Source organism: Oncorhynchus masou, chromosome 30, assembly GCF_036934945.1.
Source record: "Oncorhynchus masou masou isolate Uvic2021 chromosome 30, UVic_Omas_1.1, whole genome shotgun sequence".
NCBI classification, from domain to species: Eukaryota; Metazoa; Chordata; class Actinopteri; order Salmoniformes; family Salmonidae; genus Oncorhynchus; species Oncorhynchus masou.
The window spans coordinates 31,527,232-31,547,773 of NC_088241.1; the positions used below are offsets into that span (position 1 = coordinate 31,527,232).

A 20,542-nucleotide genomic window follows, 5' to 3' on the forward strand; every position below is an offset into this window, starting at 1 on the left:
ATACCAATTGATTAAATTCCCCGGCTGTTTGGAATTGCCACAAGGAGCAAACAAGAGTGTCCAGTCTTGTCAGGCTATGCTGTTGGTGGACTTGTTAGTTTGCGCTCCAGCACTTGCAGAGAGGCTCAGTGCATCTCAACAATTGTGCTCTGTAGCCAGCGGCCGGTTAGCTCCGTTGGTTAGAGTGTGTGATACGCTGCTCTCTGAAATAAGTAATGTCTTCTTTTTTATCTGACATTGTGGCATCAGTGTTTACATGAGAGTTTCTTGTCATTGTTACATGACAGTTTCTTGTCAATGTTTTACATGACAGTAGGTTGTCGTAAGACAAGGCTGCAATGAAGTGTGAACTGGAGCTTTCTTGGATCCACAAAAAAATGTGTTTTTGGGGAATGCGGGCATCGATCCCAATAATACCTATTGCATGCTAAGCAAACACAATACCAATTGATTAAATTCCCCGGCTGCTTGGAATTGCCACAAGGAGCAAACAAGAGTGTCCAGTCTTGTCAGGCTATGCTGTTGGTGGACTTGTTAGATTGCGCTCCAGCACTTGCAGAGAGGCTCAGTGCATCTCAACAATTGTGCTCTGTAGCCAGCGGCCGGTTAGCTCCGTTGGTTAGAGTGTGTGATACGCTGCTCTCTGTAAATAAGTAATGTCTTCTTTTTCATCTGACATTGTGGCATCAGTGTTTATATGAGAGTTTCTTGTCACTGTTACATGACAGTTTCTTGTCAATGTTTTACATGACAGTAGGTTGTCGTAAGACAAGGCTGCATGAAGTGTGAACTGGAGCTTTCTTGGATCCACAAAAAAATGTGTTTTTGGGGAATGCGGGCATCGATCCCAATAATACCTATTGCATGCTAAGCAAACACAATACCAATTGATTAAATTCCCCGGCTGCTTGGAATTGCCACAAGGAGCAAACAAGAGTGTCCAGTCTTGTCAGGCTATGCTGTTGGTGGACTTGTTAGTTTGAGCGCTCCAGCACTTGCAGAGAGGCTCAGTGCATCTCAACAATTGTGCTCTGTAGCCAGCGGCCGGTTAGCTCCGTTGGTTAGAGTGTGTGATACGCTGCTCTCTGAAAGTAAGTAATGTCTTCTTTTTTATCTGACATTGTGGCATCAGTGTTTACATGAGAGTTTCTTGTCATTGTTACATGACAGTTTCTTGTCAATGTTTTACATGACAGTAGGTTGTCGTAAGACAAGGCTGCATGAAGTGTGAACTGGAGCTTTCTTGGATCCACAAAAAAATGTGTTTTTGGGGAATGCGGGCATCGATCCCAATAATACCTATTGCATGCTAAGCAAACACAATACCAATTGATTAAATTCCCCGGCTGTTTGGAATTGCCACAAGGAGCAAACAAGAGTGTCCAGTCTTGTCAGGCTATGCTGTTGGTGGACTTGTTAGATTGCGCTCCAGCACTTGCAGAGAGGCTCAGTGCATCTCAACAATTGTGCTCTGTAGCCAGCGGCCGGTTAGCTCCGTTGGTTAGAGTGTGTGATACGCTGCTCTCTGTAAATAAGTAATGTCTTCTTTTTCATCTGACATTGTGGCATCAGTGTTTAAATGAGAGTTTCTTGTCATTGTTACATGACAGTTTCTTGTCAATGTTTTACATGACAGTAGGTTGTCGTAAGACAAGGCTGCATGAAGTGTGAACTGGAGCATTCTTGGATCCACAAAAAAATGTGTTTTTGGGGAATGCGGGCATCGATCCCAATAATACCTATTGCATGCTAAGCAAACACAATACCAATTGATTAAATTCCCCGGCTGCTTGGAATTGCCACAAGGAGCAAACAAGAGTGTCCAGTCTTGTCAGGCTATGCTGTTGGTGGACTTGTTAGTTTGCGCTCCAGCACTTGCAGAGAGGCTCAGTGCATCTCAACAATTGTGCTCTGTAGCCAGCGGCCGGTTAGCTCCGTTGGTTAGAGTGTGTGATACGCTGCTCTCTGAAAGTAAGTAATGTCTTCTTTTTTATCTGACATTGTGGCATCAGTGTTTACATGAGAGTTTCTTGTCATTGTTACATGACAGTTTCTTGTCAATGTTTTACATGACAGTAGGTTGTCGTAAGACAAGGCTGCAATGAAGTGTGAACTGGAGCTTTCTTGGATCCACAAAAAAATGTGTTTTTGGGGAATGCGGGCATCGATCCCAATAATACCTATTGCATGCTAAGCAAACACAATACCAATTGATTAAATTCCCCGGCTGTTTGGAATTGCCACAAGGAGCAAACAAGAGTGTCCAGTCTTGTCAGGCTATGCTGTTGGTGGACTTGTTAGATTGCGCTCCAGCACTTGCAGAGAGGCTCAGTGCATCTCAACAATTGTGCTCTGTAGCCAGCGGCCGGTTAGCTCCGTTGGTTAGAGTGTGTGATACGCTGCTCTCTGTAAATAAGTAATGTCTTCTTTTTCATCTGACATTGTGGCATCAGTGTTTATATGAGAGTTTCTTGTCACTGTTACATGACAGTTTCTTGTCAATGTTTTACATGACAGTAGGTTGTCGTAAGACAAGGCTGCATGAAGTGTGAACTGGAGCATTCTTGGATACACAAAAAAATGTGTTTTTGGGGAATGCGGGCATCGATCCCAATAATACCTATTGCATGCTAAGCAAACACAATACCAATTGATTCAATTCCCCGGCTGTTTGGAATTGCCACAAGGAGCAAACAAGAGTGTCCAGTCTTGTCAGGCTATGCTGTTGGTGGACTTGTTAGTTTGCGCTCCAGCACTTGCAGAGAGGCTCAGTGCATCTCAACAATTGTGCTCTGTAGCCAGCGGCCGGTTAGCTCCGTTGGTTAGAGTGTGTGATACGCTGCTCTCTGTAAATAAGTAATGTCTTCTTTTTCATCTGACATTGTGGCATCAGTGTTTACATGAGAGTTTCTTGTCATTGTTTACATGACAGTTTCTTGTCAATGTTTTACATGACAGTAGGTTGTCGTAAGACAAGGCTGCAATGAAGTGTGAACTGGAGCTTTCTTGGATCCACAAAAAAATGTGTTTTTGGGGAATGCGGGCATCGATCCCAATAATACCTATTGCATGCTAAGCAAACACAATACCAATTGATTAAATTCCCCGGCTGCTTGGAATTGCCACAAGGAGCAAACAAGAGTGTCCAGTCTTGTCAGGCTATGCTGTTGGTGGACTTGTTAGATTGCGCTCCAGCACTTGCAGAGAGGCTCAGTGCATCTCAACAATTGTGCTCTGTAGCCAGCGGCCGGTTAGCTCCGTTGGTTAGAGTGTGTGATACGCTGCTCTCTGAAAGTAAGTAATGTCTTCTTTTTTATCTGACATTGTGGCATCAGTGTTTACATGAGAGTTTCTTGTCATTGTTACATGACAGTTTCTTGTCAATGTTTTACATGACAGTAGGTTGTCGTAAGACAAGGCTGCAATGAAGTGTGAACTGGAGCTTTCTTGGATCCACAAAAAAATGTGTTTTTGGGGAATGCGGGCATCGATCCCAATAATACCTATTGCATGCTAAGCAAACACAATACCAATTGATTAAATTCCCCGGCTGCTTGGAATTGCCACAAGGAGCAAACAAGAGTGTCCAGTCTTGTCAGGCTATGCTGTTGGTGGACTTGTTAGATTGCGCTCCAGCACTTGCAGAGAGGCTCAGTGCATCTCAACAATTGTGCTCTGTAGCCAGCGGCCGGTTAGCTCCGTTGGTTAGAGTGTGTGATACGCTGCTCTCTGTAAATAAGTAATGTCTTCTTTTTCATCTGACATTGTGGCATCAGTGTTTATATGAGAGTTTCTTGTCACTGTTACATGACAGTTTCTTGTCAATGTTTTACATGACAGTAGGTTGTCGTAAGACAAGGCTGCATGAAGTGTGAACTGGAGCATTCTTGGATCCACAAAAAAATGTGTTTTTGGGGAATGCGGGCATCGATCCCAATAATACCTATTGCATGCTAAGCAAACACAATAATAATTGATTAAATTCCCCGGCTGCTTGGAATTGCCACAAGGAGCAAACAAGAGTGTCCAGTCTTGTCAGGCTATGCTGTTGGTGGACTTGTTAGTTTGCGCTCCAGCACTTGCAGAGAGGCTCAGTGCATCTCAACAATTGTGCTCTGTAGCCAGCGGCCGGTTAGCTCCGTTGGTTAGAGTGTGTGATACGCTGCTCTCTGTAAATAAGTAATGTCTTCTTTTTTATCTGACATTGTGGCATCAGTGTTTACATGAGAGTTTCTTGTCATTGTTTACATGACAGTTTCTTGTCAATGTTTTACATGACAGTAGGTTGTCGTAAGACAAGGCTGCAATGAAGTGTGAACTGGAGCTTTCTTGGATCCACAAAAAAATGTGTTTTTGGGGAATGCGGGCATCGATCCCAATAATACCTATTGCATGCTAAGCAAACACAATACCAATTGATTAAATTCCCCGGCTGTTTGGAATTGCCACAAGGAGCAAACAAGAGTGTCCAGTCTTGTCAGGCTATGCTGTTGGTGGACTTGTTAGATTGCGCTCCAGCACTTGCAGAGAGGCTCAGTGCATCTCAACAATTGTGCTCTGTAGCCAGCGGCCGGTTAGCTCCGTTGGTTAGAGTGTGTGTGATACGCTGCTCTCTGAAAGTAAGTAATGTCTTCTTTTTTATCTGACATTGTGGCATCAGTGTTTACATGAGAGTTTCTTGTCATTGTTACATGACAGTTTCTTGTCAATGTTTTACATGACAGTAGGTTGTCGTAAGACAAGGCTGCATGAAGTGTGAACTGGAGCTTTCTTGGATCCACAAAAAAATGTGTTTTTGGGGAATGCGGGCATCGATCCCAATAATACCTATTGCATGCTAAGCAAACACAATACCAATTGATTAAATTCCCCGGCTGCTTGGAATTGCCACAAGGAGCAAACAAGAGTGTCCAGTCTTGTCAGGCTATGCTGTTGGTGGACTTGTTAGTTTGCGCTCCAGCACTTGCAGAGAGGCTCAGTGCATCTCAACAATTGTGCTCTGTAGCCAGCGGCCGGTTAGCTCCGTTGGTTAGAGTGTGTGATACGCTGCTCTCTGTAAATAAGTAATGTCTTCTTTTTCATCTGACATTGTGGCATCAGTGTTTATATGAGAGTTTCTTGTCATTGTTTACATGACAGTTTCTTGTCAATGTTTTACATGACAGTAGGTTGTCGTAAGACAAGGCTGCATGAAGTGTGAACTGGAGCTTTCTTGGATCCACAAAAAAATGTGTTTTTGGGGAATGCGGGCATCGATCCCAATAATACCTATTGCATGCTAAGCAAACACAATACCAATTGATTAAATTCCCCGGCTGTTTGGAATTGCCACAAGGAGCAAACAAGAGTGTCCAGTCTTGTCAGGCTATGCTGTTGGTGGACTTGTTAGTTTGCGCTCCAGCACTTGCAGAGAGGCTCAGTGCATCTCAACAATTGTGCTCTGTAGCCAGCGGCCGGTTAGCTCCGTTGGTTAGAGTGTGTGATACGCTGCTCTCTGAAATAAGTAATGTCTTCTTTTTCATCTGACATTGTGGCATCAGTGTTTACATGAGAGTTTCTTGTCATTGTTACATGACAGTTTCTTGTCAATGTTTTACATGACAGTAGGTTGTCGTAAGACAAGGCTGCATGAAGTGTGAACTGGAGCTTTCTTGGATCCACAAAAAAATGTGTTTTTGGGGAATGCGGGCATCGATCCCAATAATACCTATTGCATGCTAAGCAAACACAATACCAATTGATTAAATTCCCCGGCTGCTTGGAATTGCCACAAGGAGCAAACAAGAGTGTCCAGTCTTGTCAGGCTATGCTGTTGGTGGACTTGTTAGTTTGCGCTCCAGCACTTGCAGAGAGGCTCAGTGCATCTCAACAATTGTGCTCTGTAGCCAGCGGCCGGTTAGCTCCGTTGGTTAGAGTGTGTGATACGCTGCTCTCTGAAAGTAAGTAATGTCTTCTTTTTTATCTGACATTGTGGCATCAGTGTTTACATGAGAGTTTCTTGTCATTGTTACATGACAGTTTCTTGTCAATGTTTTACATGACAGTAGGTTGTCGTAAGACAAGGCTGCATGAAGTGTGAACTGGAGCTTTCTTGGATCCACAAAAAAATGTGTTTTTGGGGAATGCGGGCATCGATCCCAATAATACCTATTGCATGCTAAGCAAACACAATACCAATTGATTAAATTCCCCGGCTGTTTGGAATTGCCACAAGGAGCAAACAAGAGTGTCCAGTCTTGTCAGGCTATGCTGTTGGTGGACTTGTTAGATTGCGCTCCAGCACTTGCAGAGAGGCTCAGTGCATCTCAACAATTGTGCTCTGTAGCCAGCGGCCGGTTAGCTCCGTTGGTTAATAACGCTGAAGCTCATTGAGGCTATATGTACACTTTGATTGTCAAAATTGTGTCACATGCATGTAAATTGTCAATTGTTTTACGCTGCTCTCTGAAAGTAATGTCTCTCTCTGAAATAAGCAATGTCTTCTTTTTTATCTGACATTGTGGCATCAGTGTTTATATGAGACTTTCTTGTCATTGTTACATGACAGTTTCTTGTCAATGTTTTACATGACAGTAGGTTGTTCCCATTGTTACATAAGACAAGGCTGCAAGGCTGCATGAAGTGTGAACTGGAGCTTTCTTGGATCCACAAAAAAATGTGTTTTTGGGGAATGCGGGCATCGATCCCAATAATACCTATTGCATGCTAAGCAAACACAATACCAATTGATTAAATTCCCCGGCTGCTTGGAATTGCCACAAGGAGCAAACAAGAGTGTCCAGTCTTGTCAGGCTATGCTGTTGGTGGACTTGTTAGTTTGCGCTCCAGCACTTGCAGAGAGGCTCAGTGCATCTCAACAATTGTGCTCTGTAGCCAGCGGCCGGTTAGCTCCGTTGGTTAGAGTGTGTGATACGCTGCTCTCTGAAAGTAAGTAATGTCTTCTTTTTTATCTGACATTGTGGCATCAGTGTTTACATGAGAGTTTCTTGTCATTGTTACATGACAGTTTCTTGTCAATGTTTTACATGACAGTAGGTTGTCGTAAGACAAGGCTGCATGAAGTGTGAACTGGAGCTTTCTTGGATCCACAAAAAAATGTGTTTTTGGGGAATGCGGGCATCGATCCCAATAATACCTATTGCATGCTAAGCAAACACAATACCAATTGATTAAATTCCCCGGCTGTTTGGAATTGCCACAAGGAGCAAACAAGAGTGTCCAGTCTTGTCAGGCTATGCTGTTGGTGGACTTGTTAGTTTGCGCTCCAGCACTTGCAGAGAGGCTCAGTGCATCTCAACAATTGTGCTCTGTAGCCAGCGGCCGGTTAGCTCCGTTGGTTAGAGTGTGTGATACGCTGCTCTCTGTAAATAAGTAATGTCTTCTTTTTTATCTGACATTGTGGCATCAGTGTTTACATGAGAGTTTCTTGTCATTGTTACATGACAGTTTCTTGTCAATGTTTTACATGACAGTAGGTTGTCGTAAGACAAGGCTGCATGAAGTGTGAACTGGAGCTTTCTTGGATCCACAAAAAAATGTGTTTTTGGGGAATGCGGGCATCGATCCCAATAATACCTATTGCATGCTAAGCAAACACAATACCAATTGATTAAATTCCCCGGCTGCTTGGAATTGCCACAAGGAGCAAACAAGAGTGTCCAGTCTTGTCAGGCTATGCTGTTGGTGGACTTGTTAGTTTGCGCTCCAGCACTTGCAGAGAGGCTCAGTGCATCTCAACAATTGTGCTCTGTAGCCAGCGGCCGGTTAGCTCCGTTGGTTAGAGTGTGTGATACGCTGCTCTCTGAAAGTAAGTAATGTCTTCTTTTTTATCTGACATTGTGGCATCAGTGTTTACATGAGAGTTTCTTGTCATTGTTACATGACAGTTTCTTGTCAATGTTTTACATGACAGTAGGTTGTCGTAAGACAAGGCTGCAATGAAGTGTGAACTGGAGCTTTCTTGGATCCACAAAAAAATGTGTTTTTGGGGAATGCGGGCATCGATCCCAATAATACCTATTGCATGCTAAGCAAACACAATACCAATTGATTAAATTCCCCGGCTGCTTGGAATTGCCACAAGGAGCAAACAAGAGTGTCCAGTCTTGTCAGGCTATGCTGTTGGTGGACTTGTTAGATTGCGCTCCAGCACTTGCAGAGAGGCTCAGTGCATCTCAACAATTGTGCTCTGTAGCCAGCGGCCGGTTAGCTCCGTTGGTTAGAGTGTGTGATACGCTGCTCTCTGTAAATAAGTAATGTCTTCTTTTTTATCTGACATTGTGGCATCAGTGTTTATATGAGAGTTTCTTGTCACTGTTACATGACAGTTTCTTGTCAATGTTTTACATGACAGTAGGTTGTCGTAAGACAAGGCTGCATGAAGTGTGAACTGGAGCTTTCTTGGATCCACAAAAAAATGTGTTTTTGGGGAATGCGGGCATTGATCCCAATAATACCTATTGCATGCTAAGCAAACATAATGCCAATTGATTATATTCCCCGGTATCCAGTCTTGTCAGGCTATGCTGTTGGTGGACTTGTTAGTTTGCGCTCCAGCACTGGCAGAGAGGCTCAGTGCATCTCAACAATTGTGCTCTGTAGCCAGCGGCCGGTTAGCTCCGTTGGTTAGAGTGTGTGATACGCTGCTCTCTGAAAGTAAGTAATGTCTTCTTTTTTATCTGACATTGTGGCATCAGTGTTTACATGAGAGTTTCTTGTCATTGTTACATGACAGTTTCTTGTCAATGTTTTACATGACAGTAGGTTGTCGTAAGACAAGGCTGCATGAAGTGTGAACTGGAGCTTTCTTGGATCCACAAAAAAATGTGTTTTTGGGGAATGCGGGCATCGATCCCAATAATACCTATTGCATGCTAAGCAAACACAATACCAATTGATTAAATTCCCCGGCTGCTTGGAATTGCCACAAGGAGCAAACAAGAGTGTCCAGTCTTGTCAGGCTATGCTGTTGGTGGACTTGTTAGTTTGCGCTCCAGCACTTGCAGAGAGGCTCAGTGCATCTCAACAATTGTGCTCTGTAGCCAGCGGCCGGTTAGCTCCGTTGGTTAGAGTGTGTGATACGCTGCTCTCTGAAAGTAAGTAATGTCTTCTTTTTTATCTGACATTGTGGCATCAGTGTTTACATGAGAGTTTCTTGTCATTGTTACATGACAGTTTCTTGTCAATGTTTTACATGACAGTAGGTTGTCGTAAGACAAGGCTGCATGAAGTGTGAACTGGAGCTTTCTTGGATCCACAAAAAAATGTGTTTTTGGGGAATGCGGGCATCGATCCCAATAATACCTATTGCATGCTAAGCAAACACAATACCAATTGATTAAATTCCCCGGCTGTTTGGAATTGCCACAAGGAGCAAACAAGAGTGTCCAGTCTTGTCAGGCTATGCTGTTGGTGGACTTGTTAGATTGCGCTCCAGCACTTGCAGAGAGGCTCAGTGCATCTCAACAATTGCGCCCATTGTGCTCTGTAGCCAGTTTAGAGCCGGTTAGCTCCGTTGGTTAGAGATGTCAAAATTGTGATACGCTGCTCTCTGTAAATAAGCAATGTCTTCTTTTTCATCTGACATTGTGGCATCAATGTTTATATGAGGCTGCTTTCTTGTCATGTCTTGTTTTTCATCTGACATTTTCATTGTCAATGTTTTACATGACAGTAGGTTGTCGTTAAGACAAGGCTGCATGAAGTGTGAACTGGAGCTTTCTTGGATCCACAAAAAAATGTGTTTTTGGGGAATGCGGGCATCGATCCCAATAATACCTATTGCATGCTAAGCAAACACAATACCAATTGATTAAATTCCCCGGCTGCTTGGAATTGCCACAAGGAGCAAACAAGAGTGTCCAGTCTTGTCAGGCTATGCTGTTGGTGGACTTGTTAGTTTGCGCTCCAGCACTTGCAGAGAGGCTCAGTGCATCTCAACAATTGTGCTCTGTAGCCAGCGGCCGGTTAGCTCCGTTGGTTAGAGTGTGTGATACGCTGCTCTCTGAAAGTAAGTAATGTCTTCTTTTTTATCTGACATTGTGGCATCAGTGTTTACATGAGAGTTTCTTGTCATTGTTACATGACAGTTTCTTGTCAATGTTTTACATGACAGTAGGTTGTTGTAAGACAAGGCTGCAATGAAGTGTGAACTGGAGCTTTCTTGGATCCACAAAAAAATGTGTTTTTGGGGAATGCGGGCATCGATCCCAATAATACCTATTGCATGCTAAGCAAACACAATACCAATTGATTAAATTCCCCGGCTGTTTGGAATTGCCACAAGGAGCAAACAAGAGTGTCCAGTCTTGTCAGGCTATGCTGTTGGTGGACTTGTTAGATTGAGCTCCAGCACTTGCAGAGAGGCTCAGTGCATCTCAACAATTGTGCTCTGTAGCCAGCGGCCGGTTAGCTCCGTTGGTTAGAGTGTGTGATACGCTGCTCTCTGTAAATAAGCAATGTCTTCTTTTTCATCTGACATTGTGGCATCAATGTTTATATGAGACTTTCTTGTCACTGTTACATGACAGTTTCTTGTCAATGTTTTACATGACAGTAGGTTGTCGTAAGACAAGGCTGCATGAAGTGTGAACTGGAGCATTCTTGGATCCACAAAAAAATGTGTTTTTGGGGAATGCGGGCATTGATCCCAATAATACCTATTGCATGCTAAGCAAACACAATACCAATTGATTATATTCCCCGGCTGCTTGGAATTGCCACAAGGAGCAAACAAGAGTGTCCAGTCTTGTCAGGCTATGCTTTTGGTGGACTTGTTAGTTTGCGCTCCAGCACTGGCAGAGAGGCTCAGTGCATCTCAACAATTGTGCTCTGTAGCCAGCGGCCGGTTAGCTCCGTTGGTTAGAGTGTGTGATACGCTGCTCTCTGAAAGTAAGTAATGTCTTCTTTTTTATCTGACATTGTGGCATCAGTGTTTACATGAGAGTTTCTTGTCATTGTTACATGACAGTTTCTTGTCAATGTTTTACATGACAGTAGGTTGTCGTAAGACAAGGCTGCAATGAAGTGTGAACTGGAGCTTTCTTGGATCCACAAAAAAATGTGTTTTTGGGGAATGCGGGCATCGATCCCAATAATACCTATTGCATGCTAAGCAAACACAATACCAATTGATTAAATTCCCCGGCTGCTTGGAATTGCCACAAGGAGCAAACAAGAGTGTCCAGTCTTGTCAGGCTATGCTTTTGGTGGACTTGTTAGTTTGCGCTCCAGCACTGGCAGAGAGGCTCAGTGCATCTCAACAATTGTGCTCTGTAGCCAGCGGCCGGTTAGCTCCGTTGGTTAGAGTGTGTGATACGCTGCTCTCTGAAAGTAAGTAATGTCTTCTTTTTTATCTGACATTGTGGCATCAGTGTTTACATGAGAGTTTCTTGTCATTGTTTACATGACAGTTTCTTGTCAATGTTTTACATGACAGTAGGTTGTCGTAAGACAAGGCTGCATGAAGTGTGAACTGGAGCATTCTTGGATACACAAAAAAATGTGTTTTTGGGGAATGCGGGCATCGATCCCAATAATACCTATTGCATGCTAAGCAAACACAATACCAATTGATTCAATTCCCCGGCTGTTTGGAATTGCCACAAGGAGCAAACAAGAGTGTCCAGTCTTGTCAGGCTATGCTGTTGGTGGACTTGTTAGATTGAGCTCCAGCACTTGCAGAGAGGCTCAGTGCATCTCAACAATTGTGCTCAGTATAGCTAGTGGCCTGTTAGCTCATTTGTTTAGAGTGTGGTGTGCTAATAACGCCAAGCTCATTGCTTCGATCCCCATACTGGCTATATGTACACTTTGATTGTCAAAATTGTGTCACATGCATGTAAATTGTCAATTGTGCCACATAATGAAGTTAAGTGAATTGCCGAAATAGCTCAGTTGGGAGAGCGTTAGACTGAAGATCTAAAGGTCCCTGACATCCCGTTTTCGGCATTTGTATTTGTTCTTTCTATATGCTCTGGCTTCAAGGAAACTATCCACAGCTTTGTTTGTGGGCCTCAATGGTGTGCCACGCTGCTTCTCTGAAAGTAAGTAATGTCTTGCTTTTTCATCTGACATTTTGACATCAGTGTGACAGGATAGTTGCTTCCCATTGTTACATGACAGTAGGTTGTCGTAAGACAAGGCTGCAATGAAGTGTGAACTGGAGCTTTCTTGGATCCACAAAAAAATGTGTTTTTGGGGAATGCGGGCATCGATCCCAATAATACCTATTGCATGCTAAGCAAACACAATACCAATTGATTAAATTCCCCGGCTGCTTGGAATTGCCACAAGGAGCAAACAAGAGTGTCCAGTCTTGTCAGGCTATGCTGTTGGTGGACTTGTTAGTTTGCGCTCCAGCACTTGCAGAGAGGCTCAGTGCATCTCAACAATTGTGCTCTGTAGCCAGCGGCCGGTTAGCTCCGTTGGTTAGAGTGTGTGATACGCTGCTCTCTGAAAGTAAGTAATGTCTTCTTTTTTATCTGACATTGTGGCATCAGTGTTTACATGAGAGTTTCTTGTCATTGTTACATGATAGTTTCTTGTCAATGTTTTACATGACAGTAGGTTGTTGTAGACAAGGCTGCAATGAAGTGTGAACTGGAGCTTTCTTGGATCCACAAAAAAATGTGTTTTTGGGGAATGCGGGCATCGATCCCAATAATACCTATTGCATGCTAAGCAAACACAATACCAATTGATTAAATTCCCCGGCTGTTTGGAATTGCCACAAGGAGCAAACAAGAGTGTCCAGTCTTGTTAGGGGAGATGTAGAACAGCTGAAGAATGAGAGACAGAGAAGGTAACCTAAAAAGACCAGCAGAGAGAGACAGAGTGAAGAGAAAGGACAGGAACAGACATAACAAGACATGACAGTACCCCCCCCACTCACCGAGCGCCTCCTGGCGCACTCGAGGAGGAAACCTGGCGGCAACGGAGGAAATCATCGATCAGCGAACGGTCCAGCACGTCCCGAGAGGGAACCCAACTCCTCTCCTCAGGACCGTACCCCTCCCAATCCACTAGGTACTGATGACCACGGCCCCGAGGGCGCATGTCCAAAATCTTACGAACCCTGTAGATGGGTGCGCCCTCGACAAGGATGGGGGGGGGGAGGGACGAGCGGGGGCGCGAAGAACGGGCTTAACACAGGAGACATGGAAGACCGGGTGAACGCGACGAAGATAGCGCGGGAGAAGAAGTCGCACTGCGACAGGATTAATGACCTGAGAAATACGGAACGGACCAATGAACCGCGGGGCCAACTTGCGAGAAGCTGACTTAAGGGGAAGGTTCTGAGTGGAGAGCCATACTCTCTGACCGCAACAATATCTAGGACTCTTGGTCCTACGCTTATTAGCGGCCCTCACAGTCTGCGCCCTATTACGGCAAAGTGCCGACCTGACCCCCTTCCAGGTGCGCTCGCAACGCTGGACAAAAGCCTGAGCGGAGGGGACGCAGGACTCGGCGAGCTGAGATGAGAACAGCGGAGGCTGGTACCCGAGGCTACTCTGAAAAGGAGATAGACCGGTAGCAGACGAGGGAAGCGAGTTGTGGGCGTACTCTGCCCAGGGGAGCTGTTCTGACCAAGACGCAGGGTTACGAAAAGAAAGACTGCGTAAAATGCGACCAACAGTCTGATTGGCCCGTTCGGCTTGACCGTTAGACTGGGGATGAAAGCCGGACGAGAGACTGACGGAAGCCCCAATCAAACGGCAAAACTCCCTCCAAAATTGAGACGTGAACTGCGGGCCTCTGTCGGAAACGACGTCAGACGGAAGGCCATGAATTCGGAAAACATTCTCGATAATGATCTGAGCCGTCTCCTTAGCAGAAGGGAGCTTAGCGAGAGGAATGAAATGAGCCGCCTTAGAGAATCTATCGACAACCGTAAGAATAACTGTCTTCCCCGCTGATGAAGGCAGTCCGGTGATAAAATCTAAAGCGATGTGAGACCACGGTCGAGAGGGAATGGGAAGCGGTCTGAGACGGCCGGCAGGAGGAGAGTTCCCAGATTTAGTCTGCGCGCAGACCGAACAAGCGGCGACAAATCGACGCGCGTCACGTTCCCGAGTGGGCCACCAGAAACGCTGGCGAATGGAAGCGAGCGTACCCCGAACGCCGGGGTGGCCGGCTAACTTGGCAGAGTGGGCCCACTGAAGAACGGCCGGACGAGTAGGAACGGGAACGAACAGAAGGTTCCTAGGACAAGCTCGTGGCGACGGAGTGTGAGCGAGTGCTTGCTTTACCTGCCTCTCAATTCCCCAGACAGTCAACCCGACAACACGCCCGTCAGGGAGAATCCCCTCGGGGTCGGTGGAGACCTCAGAAGAACTGAAGAGACGAGATAAAGCATCAGGCTTGGTGTTTTTTGAGCCCGGACGATAAGAAATAACAAACTCGAAACGAGCGAAAAACAGAGCCCAACGAGCCTGACGCGCATTAAGTCGTTTGGCTGAACGGATGTACTCAAGGTTCCTATGGTCAGTCCAAACGACAAAAGGAACGGTCGCCCCCTCCAACCACTGTCGCCATTCGCCTAGGGCTAAGCGGATGGCGAGCAGTTCGCGATTACCAACATCATAGTTACGTTCTGACGGCGATAAGCGATGAGAGAAAAACGCGCAAGGATGGACCTTGCCGTCAGAGAGAGAGCGCTGAGAAAGAATGGCTCCCACGCCCACCTCTGACGCGTCAACCTCAACAACAAACTGACTAGAGATGTCAGGTGTAACAAGAATAGGTGCGGATGTAAAGCGATTCTTAAGAAGATCAAAAGCTCCCTGGGCGGAAACGGACCACTTAAAGCACGTCTTAACAGAAGTAAGGGCTGTGAGGGGAGCTGCCACCTGACCGAAATTACGGATGAAACGACGATAGAAATTAGCGAAGCCCAGAAAGCGCTGCAGCTCGACGCGTGACTTAGGAACGGGCCAATCAATGACAGCCTGGACCTTAGCGGGATCCATCTTAATGCCCTCAGCGGAAATAACGGAACCGAGAAAAGGGACAGAGGCGGCATGAAAAGTGCACTTCTCAGCCTTCACATAAAGACAGTTCTCCAAAAGGCGCTGGAGGACGCGTCGCACGTGCTGAACATGAATCGAGAGAGACGGTGAAAAAATCAGGATATCGTCCATGTAAACGAAAACAAAAATGTTCAGCATGTCTCTCAGGACGTCGTTAACTAGTGCCTGAAAGACAGCTGGAGCGTTAACGAGGCCGAAAGGAAGAACCCGGTATTCAAAGTGCCCTAACGGAGTGTTAAACGCCGTCTTCCACTCGTCCCCCTCCCTGATGCGCACGAGATGGTAGGCGTTACGAAGGTCCAATTTGGTGAAAAACCTGGCTCCCTGCAGGATCTCGAAGGCTGAAGACATAAGAGGAAGCGGATAACGATTCTTAACTGTTATGTCATTCAGCCCTCGATAATCCACGCATGGGCGCAGGGACCCGTCCTTCTTCTGAACAAAAAAAAAACCCCGCTCCGGCGGGAGAGGAGGAGGAGACTATGGTACCGGCGTCGAGCGAAACCGACAAATAATCCTCGAGAGCCTTACGTTCGGGAGCCGACAGAGAGTATAATCTACCCCGGGGGGAGTAGTTCCCGGAAGGAGATCAATACTACAGTCATACGACCGGTGTGGAGGGAGAGAAGTGGCCTTGGAACGACTGAACACCGTGCGCAGATCGTGATACTCCTCCGGCACCCCTGTCAAATCGCCAGGCTCCTCCTGTGAAGAAGAGACAGAGGAAACAGGAGGGATAGCAGACATTAAACAGGTCACATGACAAGAAACATTCCAGGATAGGATAGTATTACTAGACCAATTAATAGAAGGGTTATGGCGCACTAGCCAGGGATGACCCAAAACAACAGGTGTAAAAGGTGAACGAAAAATTAGAAAAGAAATGGTTTCGCTATGATTACCAGAGACAGTGAGGGTTAAAGGCAGCGTCTCACGCTGAATCTTGGGGAGAGAACTACCATCTAAAGCGAACAAGGCCGTGGGCTCCCCTAACTGTCTGAGAGGAATGTCATGTTCCCGAGCCCAGGTCTCGTCCATAAAACAGCCCTCCGCCCCAGAGTCTATCAAGGCACTGCAGGAAGCAGATGAACCGGGCCAGCGGAGATGGACCGGAAAGGTAGTGCGTGATCCAGAAGGAGAGGCCTGAGTAGTTGCGCTCACCAGTAGCCCTCCTCTTACTGATGAGCTCTGGCTTTTACTGGACATGAGGTGACAAAATGACCAGCGGAGCCGCAGTAGAGACAGAGGCGATTGGTGATTCTCCGTTCCTTCTCCTTGGCCGAGATGCGGATACCCCCAGCTGCATAGGCTCAGCATCCGAGCCGGCGGAGGAGGGTGGCAGTGATGCGGCAGGTGGCAGTGATGTGGAGAGGGGAGCAACGGAGAACGCGAGCTCCTTTCCACGTGCTCGGCGACGAAGATCAAACCGTCGCTCTATGCGAATAGCGAGAGCTATTAAGGAGTCCAGACTGGAAGGAACCTCCCGGGAGAGGATCTCATCCTTAACCTCGACGAGGAGACCCTCCAGAAAACGAGCGAGCAAAGCCGGCTCGTTCCAGTCACTAGAGGCAGCGAGAGTGCGAAACTCAATAGAATAATCCGTTATGGATCGATTCCCCTGACATAGGGAAGACAGGGCCCTGGAAGCCTCCTCCCCAAAAACAGAACGGTCAAAAACCCGTATCATCTCCTCCTTAAAGTCCTGATACTGGTTAATACACTCAGCCCTCGCCTCCCAGATTGCCGTGCCCCACTCACGCGCCCGTCCGGTAAGGAGAGAAATGACGTAGGCGATGCGGGCTGCGCTCCTGGAGTAAGTGTTGGGCTGGAGAGAGAACACCACATCACACTGAGTGAGGAATGAGCGGCACTCAGTGGGCTCAACTGAGTAACACGGCGGGTTGTTGATCCTGGGCTCCGGAGACTCGGAAACCCTGGAAGTGGGCGGTGGATCGAGGTGGAGTTGGTGAACCTGTCTTGTGAGGTCGGAGACTTGGACGGCCAGGGTCTCAACGGCATGTCGAGCAGCAGACAATTCCTCCTCGTGTCTGCCTAGCATCGCTCCCTGGATCTCGACGGCGGAGTGAAAAGGGTCCGGAGCCGCTGGGTCCATTCTTGGTCTGATTCTTCTGTTATGTACTTGAGTGAAGACCCAAAAGCGGTTTTAACAGAAAACAGAGTTCTTTAATGAAAAACAGGAATGGCATAAATCCTCTTCCAACGTAGTCAATGGAACAAAAGAACGTAGTATAATGCAGGATGCACCTGCCAGGCAGACTCCGACAGGATAGGACAAGGTGGAAGCAAACGGGACGACAGCTTGCTTCTGGCATCAAAAACACAAACAAGAATCAGACACTGAAAGTAGCAGGAACAGAGAGAGAAATAGAGACCTAATCAGAGGGGGAAGAGAGAACAGGTGGGAAAGAGTGGATGAGCTAGTTAGGGGAGATGTAGAACAGCTGAAGAATGAGAGACAGAGAAGGTAACCTAAAAAGACCAGCAGAGAGAGACAGAGTGAAGAGAAAGGACAGGAACAGACATAACAAGACATGACAGTCAGGCTATGCTTTTGGTGGACTTGTTAGTTTGCGCTCCAGCACTGGCAGAGAGGCTCAGTGCATCTCAACAATTGTGCTCTGTAGCCAGCCTTCCGGTTAGCTCCGTTGGTTAGAGTGTGTGATACGCTGCTCTCTGAAAGTAAGTAATGTCTTCTTTTTTATCTGACATTGTGGCATCAGTGTTTACATGAGAGTTTCTTGTCATTGTTTACATGACAGTTTCTTGTCAATGTTTTACATGACAGTAGGTTGTCGTAAGACAAGGCTGCATGAAGTGTGAACTGGAGCTTTCTTGGATCCACAAAAAAATATGTTTTTGGGGAATGCGGGCATCGATCCCAATAATACTTATTGCATGCTAAGCAAACACAATACCAATTGATTAAATTCCCCGGCTGTTTGGAATTGCCACAAGGAGCAAACAAGAGTGTCCAGTCTTGTCAGGCTATGCTGTTGGTGGACTTGTTAGATTGCGCACCAGCACTTGCAGAGAGGCTCAGTGCATCTCAACAATTGCGCCCAGTATAGCTAGTGGCCTGTTAGCTCATTTGTTTAGAGTGTGGTGTGCTAATAACGCCAAGCTCATTGCTTCGATCCCCATACTGGCTATATGTACACTTTGATTGTCAAAATTGTGTCACATGCATGTAAATTGTCAATTGTGCCACATAATGAAGTTAAGTGAATTGCTGAAATAGCTCAGTTGGGAGAGCGTTAGACTGAAGATCTAAAGGTCCCTGGTTCGATCCCGGTTTTCGGCATTTGTATTTGTTCCTTCTATATGCTCTGGCTTCAAGGAAACTATCCAAAGCTTTGTTTGTGGGCCTCAATGGTGTGCCACGCTGCTTCTCTGAAAGTAAGTAATGTCTTGCTTTTTCATCTGACATTTTGACATCAGTGTGACAGGATAGTTGCTTCCCATTGTTACATGACAGTAGGTTGTCGTTAAGACAAGGCTGCATGAAGTTTGAACTGGAGCTTTCTTGGATCCACAAAAAAATGTGTTTTTGGGGAATGCGGGCATCGATCCCAATAATACCTATTGCATGCTAAGCAAACACAATACCAATTGATTAAATTCCCCGGCTGCTTGGAATTGCCACAAGGAGCAAACAAGAGTGTCCAGTCTTGTCAGGCTATGCTGTTGGTGGACTTGTTAGTTTGCGCTCCAGCACTTGCAGAGAGGCTCAGTGCATCTCAACAATTGTGCTCTGTAGCCAGCGGCCGGTTAGCTCCGTTGGTTAGAGTGTGTGATACGCTGCTCTCTGAAAGTAAGTAATGTCTTCTTTTTTATCTGACATTGTGGCATCAGTGTTTACATGAGAGTTTCTTGTCATTGTTACATGACAGTTTCTTGTCAATGTTTTACATGACAGTAGGTTGTTGTAAGACAAGGCTGCAATGAAGTGTGAACTGGAGCTTTCTTGGATCCACAAAAAAATGTGTTTTTGGGGAATGCGGGCATCGATCCCAATAATACCTATTGCATGCTAAGCAAACACAATACCAATTTATTAAATTCCCCGGCTGTTTGGAATTGCCACAAGGAGCAAACAAGAGTGTCCAGTCTTGTCAGGCTATGCTGTTGGTGGACTTGTTAGTTTGCGCTCCAGCACTTGAAGAGAGGCTCAGTGCATCTCAACAATTGTGCTCTGTAGCCAGCGGCCGGTTAGCTCCGTTGGTTAGAGTGTGTGATACGCTGCTCTCTGAAAGTAAGTAATGTCTTCTTTTTTATCTGACATTGTGGCATCAGTGTTTACATGAGAGTTTCTTGTCATTGTTTACATGACAGTTTCTTGTCAATGTTTTACATGACAGTAGGTTGTCGTAAGACAAGGCTGCAATGAAGTGTGAACTGGAGCTTTCTTGGATCCACAAAAAAATGTGTTTTTGGGGAATGCGGGCATCGATCCCAATAATACCTATTGCATGCTAAGCAAACACAATACCAATTGATTAAATTCCCCGGCTGCTTGGAATTGCCACAAGGAGCAAACAAGAGTGTCCAGTCTTGTCAGGCTATGCTGTTGGTGGACTTGTTAGATTGCGCTCCAGCACTTGCAGAGAGGCTCAGTGCATCTCAACAATTGTGCTCTGTAGCCAGCGGCCGGTTAGCTCCGTTGGTTAGAGTGTGTGATACGCTGCTCTCTGAAAGTAAGTAATGTCTTCTTTTTATCTGACATTGTGGCATCAGTGTTTAAATGAGAGTTTCTTGTCATTGTTACATGACAGTTTCTTGTCAATTTTTACATGACAGTAGGTTGTCGTAAGACAAGGCTGCAATGAAGTGTGAACTGGAGCTTTCTTGGATCCACAAAAAAATGTGTTTTTGGGGAATGCGGGCATCGATCCCAATAATACCTATTGCATGCTAAGCAAACACAATACCAATTGATTAAATTCCCCGGCTGTTTGGAATTGCCACAAGGAGCAAACAAGAGTGTCCAGTCTTGTCAGGCTATGCTGTTGGTGGACTTGTTAGTTTGCGCTCCAGCACTTGCAGAGAGGCTCAGTGCATCTCAACAATTGTGCTCTGTAGCCAGCGGCCGGTTAGCTCCGTTGGTTAGAGTGTGTGATACGCTGCTCTCTGAAAGTAAGTGATGTCTTCTTTTTTATCTGACATTGTGGCATCAGTGTTTACATGAGAGTTTCTTGTCATTGTTACATGACAGTTTCTTGTCAATGTTTTACATGACAGTAGGTTGTTGTAAGACAAGGCTGCAATGAAGTGTGAACTGGAGCTTTCTTGGATCCACAAAAAAATGTGTTTTTGGGGAATGCGTGCATCGATCCCAATAATACCTATTGCATGCTAAGCAAACACAATACCAATTTATTAAATTCCCCGGCTGTTTGGAATTGCCACAAGGAGCAAACAAGAGTGTCCAGTCTTGTCAGGCTATGCTGTTGGTGGACTTGTTAGTTTGCGCTCCAGCACTTGAAGAGAGGCTC

General features: G+C 45.8%; 1 non-coding gene across 1 annotated transcript; it reads left to right on the top strand.

Annotated features, from left to right (window-relative positions):
* Positions 1–18,278: 18,278 nt before the first annotated feature.
* Positions 18,279–18,351, top strand: trnaf-gaa (transfer RNA phenylalanine (anticodon GAA)). The gene has a single exon. It is a non-coding gene; the product is annotated as a tRNA-Phe (tRNA).
* Positions 18,352–20,542: the final 2,191 nt, after the last annotated feature.